Below are 7,500 nucleotides of genomic sequence, written 5' to 3'. Positions count from 1 at the left end.
GGTAAACTCCATATAAGGCTAAATACGGGCGCAAGACCGATAGCCAACAAGTACCGTAAGGGAAAGTTGAAAAGAACTCTGAAGAGAGAGTTCAAGAGGGCGCGAAACCGTCGAGAGGTAAACGGGTGGGGTCCGTGCAGTCCACCCGGAGGATTCAACACAGCGGGAAGGTCGGTGCCTGGGAGTTCCGGATCCCTTCTGCGGGACTGGCACCCGGGCCCTGCCCGGCCCCTGCAGGGTGGATTTCCTCTGCGGCGGTGCGCCGTGACCGGTACTGGGTCGGCTGGGAAGGCTTCGGGGTGGGAGGTGGCCCTCCGCTCCGGCGGAGGGTGTTACAACCCCCCTGGCAGCAGCTTCGCCGTGTCCGCGGGGCCGAGGGAGATTCGACCACCTCTGCGCCCTCCCGCCTCCGCACCTTCCCCCGGGTACCTGCCCCCGGCCACCCCTCAGGGTGGTTGAAGGGGGGTGTTCTCAGTGTGCTCCGACCGTGTTGCGCCACCGGATGGGGAGGCCCACGTTGGGCACCAGGGGTCTGCGGCGATGTTGGTTACCCACCCGACCTGTCTTGAAACATGGACCAAGGAGTCTAACACATGCGCGAGTCGGAGGGACGATCGAAACCCTGTAGCGCAATGAAGTTGAGGGCCGGCGCACGCCGGCTGAGGTGGTATCCCGCCGCACTTACAGCAGAGGGTGCACCAACGGCATGTCTCGCCCGCTCTGTCGGGGAGGTGGAGCATGAGCGTGCGTGATAGGACCCGAAAGATGGTGAACTATGCCTGGGCAGGGCAAAGCCAGAAGAAACTCTGGTGGAGGTCCGTAGCGGTATTGACGTGCAAATCGGTCATCCGAGCTGGGAATAGGGGCGAAAGAATAATCGAACCATCTAGTAGCTGGTTCCCTCCGAAGTTTCCCTCAGCATAGCTGGCGCTCGGAGCCCCCAGTTTTATCTGGTAAAGCGAATGATTAGAGGTCTTGGAGCCGAAACGATCTCAACCTATTCTCAAACTTTAAATGGGTAAGAAGCCCGTCTTGCTGGTGTGGATCCGGGCATGGAATGCGAGTGCCTAGTGGGCCACTTTTGGTAAGCAGAACTGGTGCTGCGGAATGAACCGGATGCCGGGTTAAGGCGCCCGATGCCAATGCTCATCAGACCCCAGAAAAGGTGTTGGTTGATATCGACAGCAGGACGGTGGCCATGGAAGTCGGAATCCGCTAAGGAGTGTATAACAACCCACCTGCCAAATCAACTAGCCCTGAAAATGGATAGCGCTGGAGCGTCAGGCCCATACCGGTCGTCGCTGGCTCTGGGAGTCGCGGGGGCTAAGCCGCAATGAGTAGGAGGGCTGCTGCGGTGCACACGGAAGCCCAGGGCGAGGGCCCGGGTGGAGCCGCCACAGGTGCAGATCTTGGTGGTAGTAGCAAATATTCAAACGAGAACTTTGAAGGCCGAGGTGGAGAAGGGTTCGGAAGGGACGGGCAATGGCCTCTGTTGCCCTCGGCCGATTGAAAGGGAGTCGGGTTCGGGTTCAGATCGCCGAACCCGGAGTGGCGGAGACGGGCTCCCTCGCGGCGTCCAGTGCAGTAACGCAAACGATCCCGGAGAAGCCGGAGGGAGCCCCGGGGAGAGTTCTCTTTTCTTTGTGAAGGGCAGGGCGCCCTGGAATGGGTTCGCCCCAAGAGAGGGCCTTGAGCCTTGGAAAGCGTTGCGGTTCCGGTGGCGTCCGGTGAGCTCTCGCTGGTCCTTGAAAATCCGGGGGAGATGGTGTAAATCTCGCACCGGGCCGTACCCATATCCGCAGCAGGTCTCCAAGGTGAACAGCCTCTGGCATGTTGGAACAATGTAGGTATGGGAAGTCGGCAAGTCAGATCCGTAACTTCGGGATAAGGATTGGCTCTAAGGACTGGGTTGGTCGGGCTGGGGTGCGAAGCGGGTCTGGGCGTTCACCACGGCTGGACGAGGTGCCTCCCTCCAGGGCGGCGGCGACTCTGGACGCGAGCCAGGCCCTTCCTGTGGATCGCCCCAGCTGCGGTGGTCGCCTCTCCCCATGCCCCATCCCCGGGGGTGCGGGGCGGGCGTTCTGCCTCAGCCGGCACCTAGCAGCTGACTTAGAACTGGTGCGGACTAGGGGAATCCGACTGTTTAATTGAAACAAAGCATCGCGAAGGCCCGAGGCAGGTGTTGACGTGATGTGATTTCTGCCCAGTGCTCTGAATGTCAAGTGAAGAAATTCAATGGAGCGCGGGTAAATGGCGGGAGTAACTATGACTCTCTTAACCTATTCTCAGTTGTAGTGGCCTTTACCTCCCAGTAGTCTCGCCGGTAACTGCCGCTATAGTGCTAGACTCTGCGTAGAGAAGTTTATAGACAAAAGACACACAATTGATGGACAGAATGCAGAACAAATCAAAACATTCTCCCCCAGTCAAGAGATCTGGGTTAAATCCATCATTCTTTTGCTCACCATGCCACTCCAGTTTAGACCTGGCCATATGCAAATCACTCTTGACCCTGTGCCTCATGTTTTGCATTCTGTCCATCAATAGTTCTTTTTGCATTTGTCACCCCGAGTGGGACGGGTATGCTCAGACGTGAGTCCTGTGCTCTCCATGCCACTGGAATCAAGCTATCCTGGCTGAAGAGGGGTGAAACCGCAATACCCATCCTAGGATGCTTGTTTCCAGTCCAGGGAGGACCTGGCCTGGCAGTTCGTGCGGGACTGTTCCCATTGGGCACAGGGTCAAGACTGATTTGCATATGGCTGGGTCCAAACTGGAATGGCATGGTGAGCAAAAGAACGATGGATTTAGGCCCAGATCTCTGTACTGGGGTGAATGTATGACATTGTTCTGCAGCATGCCCATCAATAGTTCTTTTTGCATTTGTCACCCTGAGTGGGATGGGTATGCTCAGATGCGAGTCCTGTGCTCTCCATGCCACTGGAATCAAGCTATCCTGGCTGAAGAGGGGTGAAACCCCGAAACCGGTCCTAGGATGCTTGTTTCCAGTCCAGGGAGGACCAGGCCTGGCAGTTCGGGCTGGACTGTTCCCATTGGGCACAGGGTCAAGACTGATTTGCATATGGCTGTGTCCAAACTGGAATGGCATGGTGAGCAAAAAAACAATGGATTTAGGCCCAGATCTCTGTACTGGGGTGAATGTATGACATTGTTCTGCATTCTGTCCATCAATAGTTCTTTTTGCATTTGTCACCCCGAGTGCGGCGGGTATGCTCAGACGTGAGACCCGTGCTCTCCATGCCACTGGAATCAAGCTATCCTGGCTGAAGAGGGGTGAAACCCTAAAACCAGTCCTAGGATGCTTGTTTCCAGTCCAGGGAGGACCTGGCCTGGTAGTTCAGGCTGGACTGTTCCCATTGGGCACAGGGTCAAGACTGATTTGCATATGGCTGGGTCCAAACTGGAATGGCATGGTGAGCAAAAAAACGATGGATTTAGGCCCAGATCTCTGTACTGGGGTGAATGTATGATATTGTTCTGCATTCTGTCCATCAATAGTTCTTTTCGTTTTGAGAAGCCTATAGAGACAGGCCAAACATGGTTCTATCATGGCAGCGAGCGTGATAGTGAGAAGTGGGGAAGCAAACGAACACAATTCCAGATGGGGTAGTTCCTGGAGAATAAAAACCCCGTTAAGATGGTGTACGGAGGTGCTGTCTTTTCAAGAAATCATTAACCTCCTCACCGAATTTGACAATCCAGCACCCGCTTCAAACAATGCAACAAGCAACAACGATTCAGGTCACGTTATAGTCCTTCGTTCACCCTCCGAAGCAGAAGAAGACACAACAGTAGACCTCAGCGAAACCATGAGTTTGTGGCCTCCTCAGCCATGAATGACATTGGTACAACCAATTTTGAAAATCTACCTGATGTGTACGAGGTCAGCAAAGAATTGATAACAAAGAAAAGTGACTACACAAAAATAGTTACATATTGCAAATACCCAAACGAAAAGTATAAATGTGACTTGTGTGGAGACATATTGGGAACTTTTAAACAATTGAGAAAACATGTCTCCAACAAGCATAAAGGCTTCTATCTCAAAACATATTGTTCAAAATGTGACAAAGAAGCCGAATACCACAATATTGCATGCCATTATGCAAAATGTAAAGGAAGACCTCAAAAAGGAGAGTTGCCATTCCTGTGCAGCTTCTGTGACCTCAGATTTGGAACAAAGATTGGAGTTTCACAACATGCTCGGCATGCGCATTCAAGAGTGCAAAATGAGGCTAGACTAGCAGCTCTAGCAAGCAGCAAACCATCAAAACTATGGTCACAGGAAGAAATACTGCTATTAGCAAAATTGGAAAAAGTGTATGAGAACAAGAGAAACATTAATGCGCTGATGGTTCCGCATTTTGACAATAAAAATAGTAAACAAATTGCAGAAAAAAAAGAAGAGATAGAAGAAATAAGAGCAAAAAATCGGCAAAGGATGTACTGCAAGCATCCAATATCTCTGAGAATGACTCCTGCGATGAACCAGAGATTGCAGTAGAAGTAACAACAGAAAGGCGCAGAGACTTTATCAATTGGAAATGAGCGGCAAAAATAAAAAACTTTGATGAACTGAATGATAGAATCACAGAAATCGAGAAGTACACCAAAAACATCCAGCATCACGATGCTGCTATGGAATCCGATGGATGAGATTGTGACTTATATATCAGAAAACACCAATGATATAAGTCCTGTACCAGCAAATCGTACCGAACCAACGAGCAAACCCAATAATGAGCCTATGAACTCTGCTCAAGATGAGCAACAGACTGCCTCTGTACAAAACAAGATACCAAAGAAAGATAAGAAAAATGGAAGGCTCAATCGGACACACAAGAAAAATTATGCAAAAGCAAAGGGCAGCTACAAAGAATACCAGGCAATGTTTCAAAAAGAAAAAAAGAAAATTGCCAGGATAATCACTGATGGGGCAGAAGATGCCACCCGCCAAACCAGTGCTGATGAAATCTTCCAATATTATAAAGACATAATTGAAAAAGAAAACAAGAAAAATCCCAAATTGATCCCAATTGATCGGATAACAGATGAATGGAAAATTGGAAGTCTGTGTAAAGAAATTGCACTGCTCAAAATAACTAAAGCCTTCGATTAATCAGATTTAAAGAAATCAGTGGGACCTGATTAGATTGGTCTGAATGACTTATATAAAGTGCATAGCAGGCAACCAAGACTGCTGCCCAGAATCTTATTGTCTTGGTTATAGAGGAGAAGAGTACCAGACAGTATTAAAAAGAACCGGTCGATACTAATACCGAAGAATGTACCGATTAGCGAACTCAAAAAAATCAGTAATTGGCGTCCAATTACCATCGGTACGGCATTCATGAAGTTGTTCCCGAAAATATTAACTAAAAGACTCACATTTTTCGTTGAAATAAATACGAGACAAAAAGGCTTCATGAAGGTGAGAGGTTGTCTCGAAAATCTGACTCTTCTGCAAAACATTATAAAAGGGGAACGGAAGAACAGAAGCTCGTTGGCAGTGGTGTTCATAGATATCTCAAAAGCTTTTGACTCTGTCAGCCATGGTCATATTCTACAGAGTCTTGAAAGACACAGAGTTCCATCATGCATCAGAGACATAATAAAAGACTTATACACTGACTCAATAACATTTTTCAAGGGAAAAAACAATGAAGCAACTCCAGAAAAAACAATAAAATCAGGAGTTATGCAAGGTGACTATTTATCCCCACTGGTTTAACATTGCCATGGATCCTCTGATCTGTGATCTTCAGAAAGACGGGAAGGGCTTCACATTCGGCTCCGATGATCTCATTAAGCAAATCACCGCTCTTGCCTTTGCCGATGACATCGCAGTACTCAGCAACACCTGGGAACGAATGAGTACAAATCTGAAAATCATTGAAAAATTCAGTAAAACAACAGGCTTAAAACTTAATGTGAAAAAAACACATGGATTTTATCTAAGTCACCATAAAGATAAGATCCTGGTTAACAACTGTAAATCATGGCAATTTGAAAAACAAAATATTGAAAACATTCATCCAGGAGAAAGTGAGAGATACCTCGGACTGAACTTTGATCCACACACCGGCCATTCAAGCAACAACAAAATTAATGAGGTTCTTGTTGACTGGACTCAAAAACTCGACAATCTACCACTTAAGCCCACACAGAAAATAGAAATATTGTGTCAATATTTGATCCCTAAACTGTCATTTAAACTGGAAATGACAGGAACAGAAGCTAAAACTTTAAACATTCTGGATCAAACAATAAAAAACGATATCAAACATTTTCTACACCTACCTGCGTACACATGTGATGGTCTCCTGTATTCGAAAAGATCCTTTGGGGGTTCTCAGTATACCAAAGTTATGTTCGACAATTGGTCTGAACAAAGTCAATAGTTTAGTGTATCTCAGGGAAGCTCCAGATCTGTACATAGCTCATTCATTCATGTATGCAGGAGAAGTCATCAATGAAAAAATTGATAGCATCATCAAAACACACAAACTCAACATTTTAGACAGTAGATTTCTGAGTCATGAATTGAATTTGGTAGCAACATATGATTGGAGGAAAGAGGAATTTGAGAAATGGGCATATCTCCCTGTCCAAGGTGATGGTATAAAATACTTAGCAAGTAATCCAACCTCAAATTTTTGGATCAGCAAACATAATAAAATAAAAGAAAATCAATACATAGCTGCGCTGATGTTGAGAGCAAAAGTTCTGTATACTAGAGAAACCATCACTAGGGGAAGAAATCATACATTTGCTACTTGTAGATACTGCAAAGATGTGTGCGAAACAATTTCACATATTTCAGGTGCATGTCCTAAAACCAAGGACATAAGGATAAAAAGGCATAACAAAGTGTTGGAATTGCTAATCGATAGAGTAAAAAGGTGTGGGTGGATGACATACAGGGAACCTCATGTTAAAAATAGTTAAGGTGAACTAAGAAAACCAGATGTAGTGTTCACCAAAAATGGTACTGCTGTAGTGGTTGATGTTTCAATTCGTTATGAAAACTCACAGAATTCCCTTGAATTAGCATATGAGAGTAAAGTTAAATACTATCAGGATCTATCACAGCAAATCAAAGATCTTACCAAATGTAAAACTGTAAAATTTCATGGCTTTATTGTAGGATGTCGGGGTATTTGGCCTCAATGTAATGATGTTGCTCTGGCTGATCTTGGTCTGCAAATGTCGTTCCCATTCAAGAAGAATGTTTGCCTGACTACTTTAATGGACACTCTTTAAATGTGCCAAGTATTCATGTACAATTAAATTTCAAGCCAAACACTGAGATGTACACTATCGTACAGCGCACATGTCACTCTGATAAAAAACGTATTATCCTAAAATGTTGACTCACTAATATTTACATGTGATTCAACAGTTACATAATAGTTTATAGTTGACACAAGAATTAGTATAGATGTGGATTTTATAGATGTGAATTTTTATAGAGGTGTA

General features: G+C 46.4%; 1 pseudogene; it reads left to right on the top strand.

The window, feature by feature from the left end:
* LOC146870565 (28S ribosomal RNA) overlaps positions 1 to 7,500 on the top strand; it is a 9,937-nt pseudogene that overhangs the window by 301 nt on the left and 2,136 nt on the right.

The sequence above is a fragment of the Triturus cristatus genome, chromosome 1_1 (genome assembly GCF_964204655.1).
Source record: "Triturus cristatus chromosome 1_1, aTriCri1.1, whole genome shotgun sequence".
NCBI lineage: Eukaryota > Metazoa > Chordata > Amphibia > Caudata > Salamandridae > Triturus > Triturus cristatus.
This window is presented reverse-complemented; position numbering and strand designations above follow the sequence as displayed.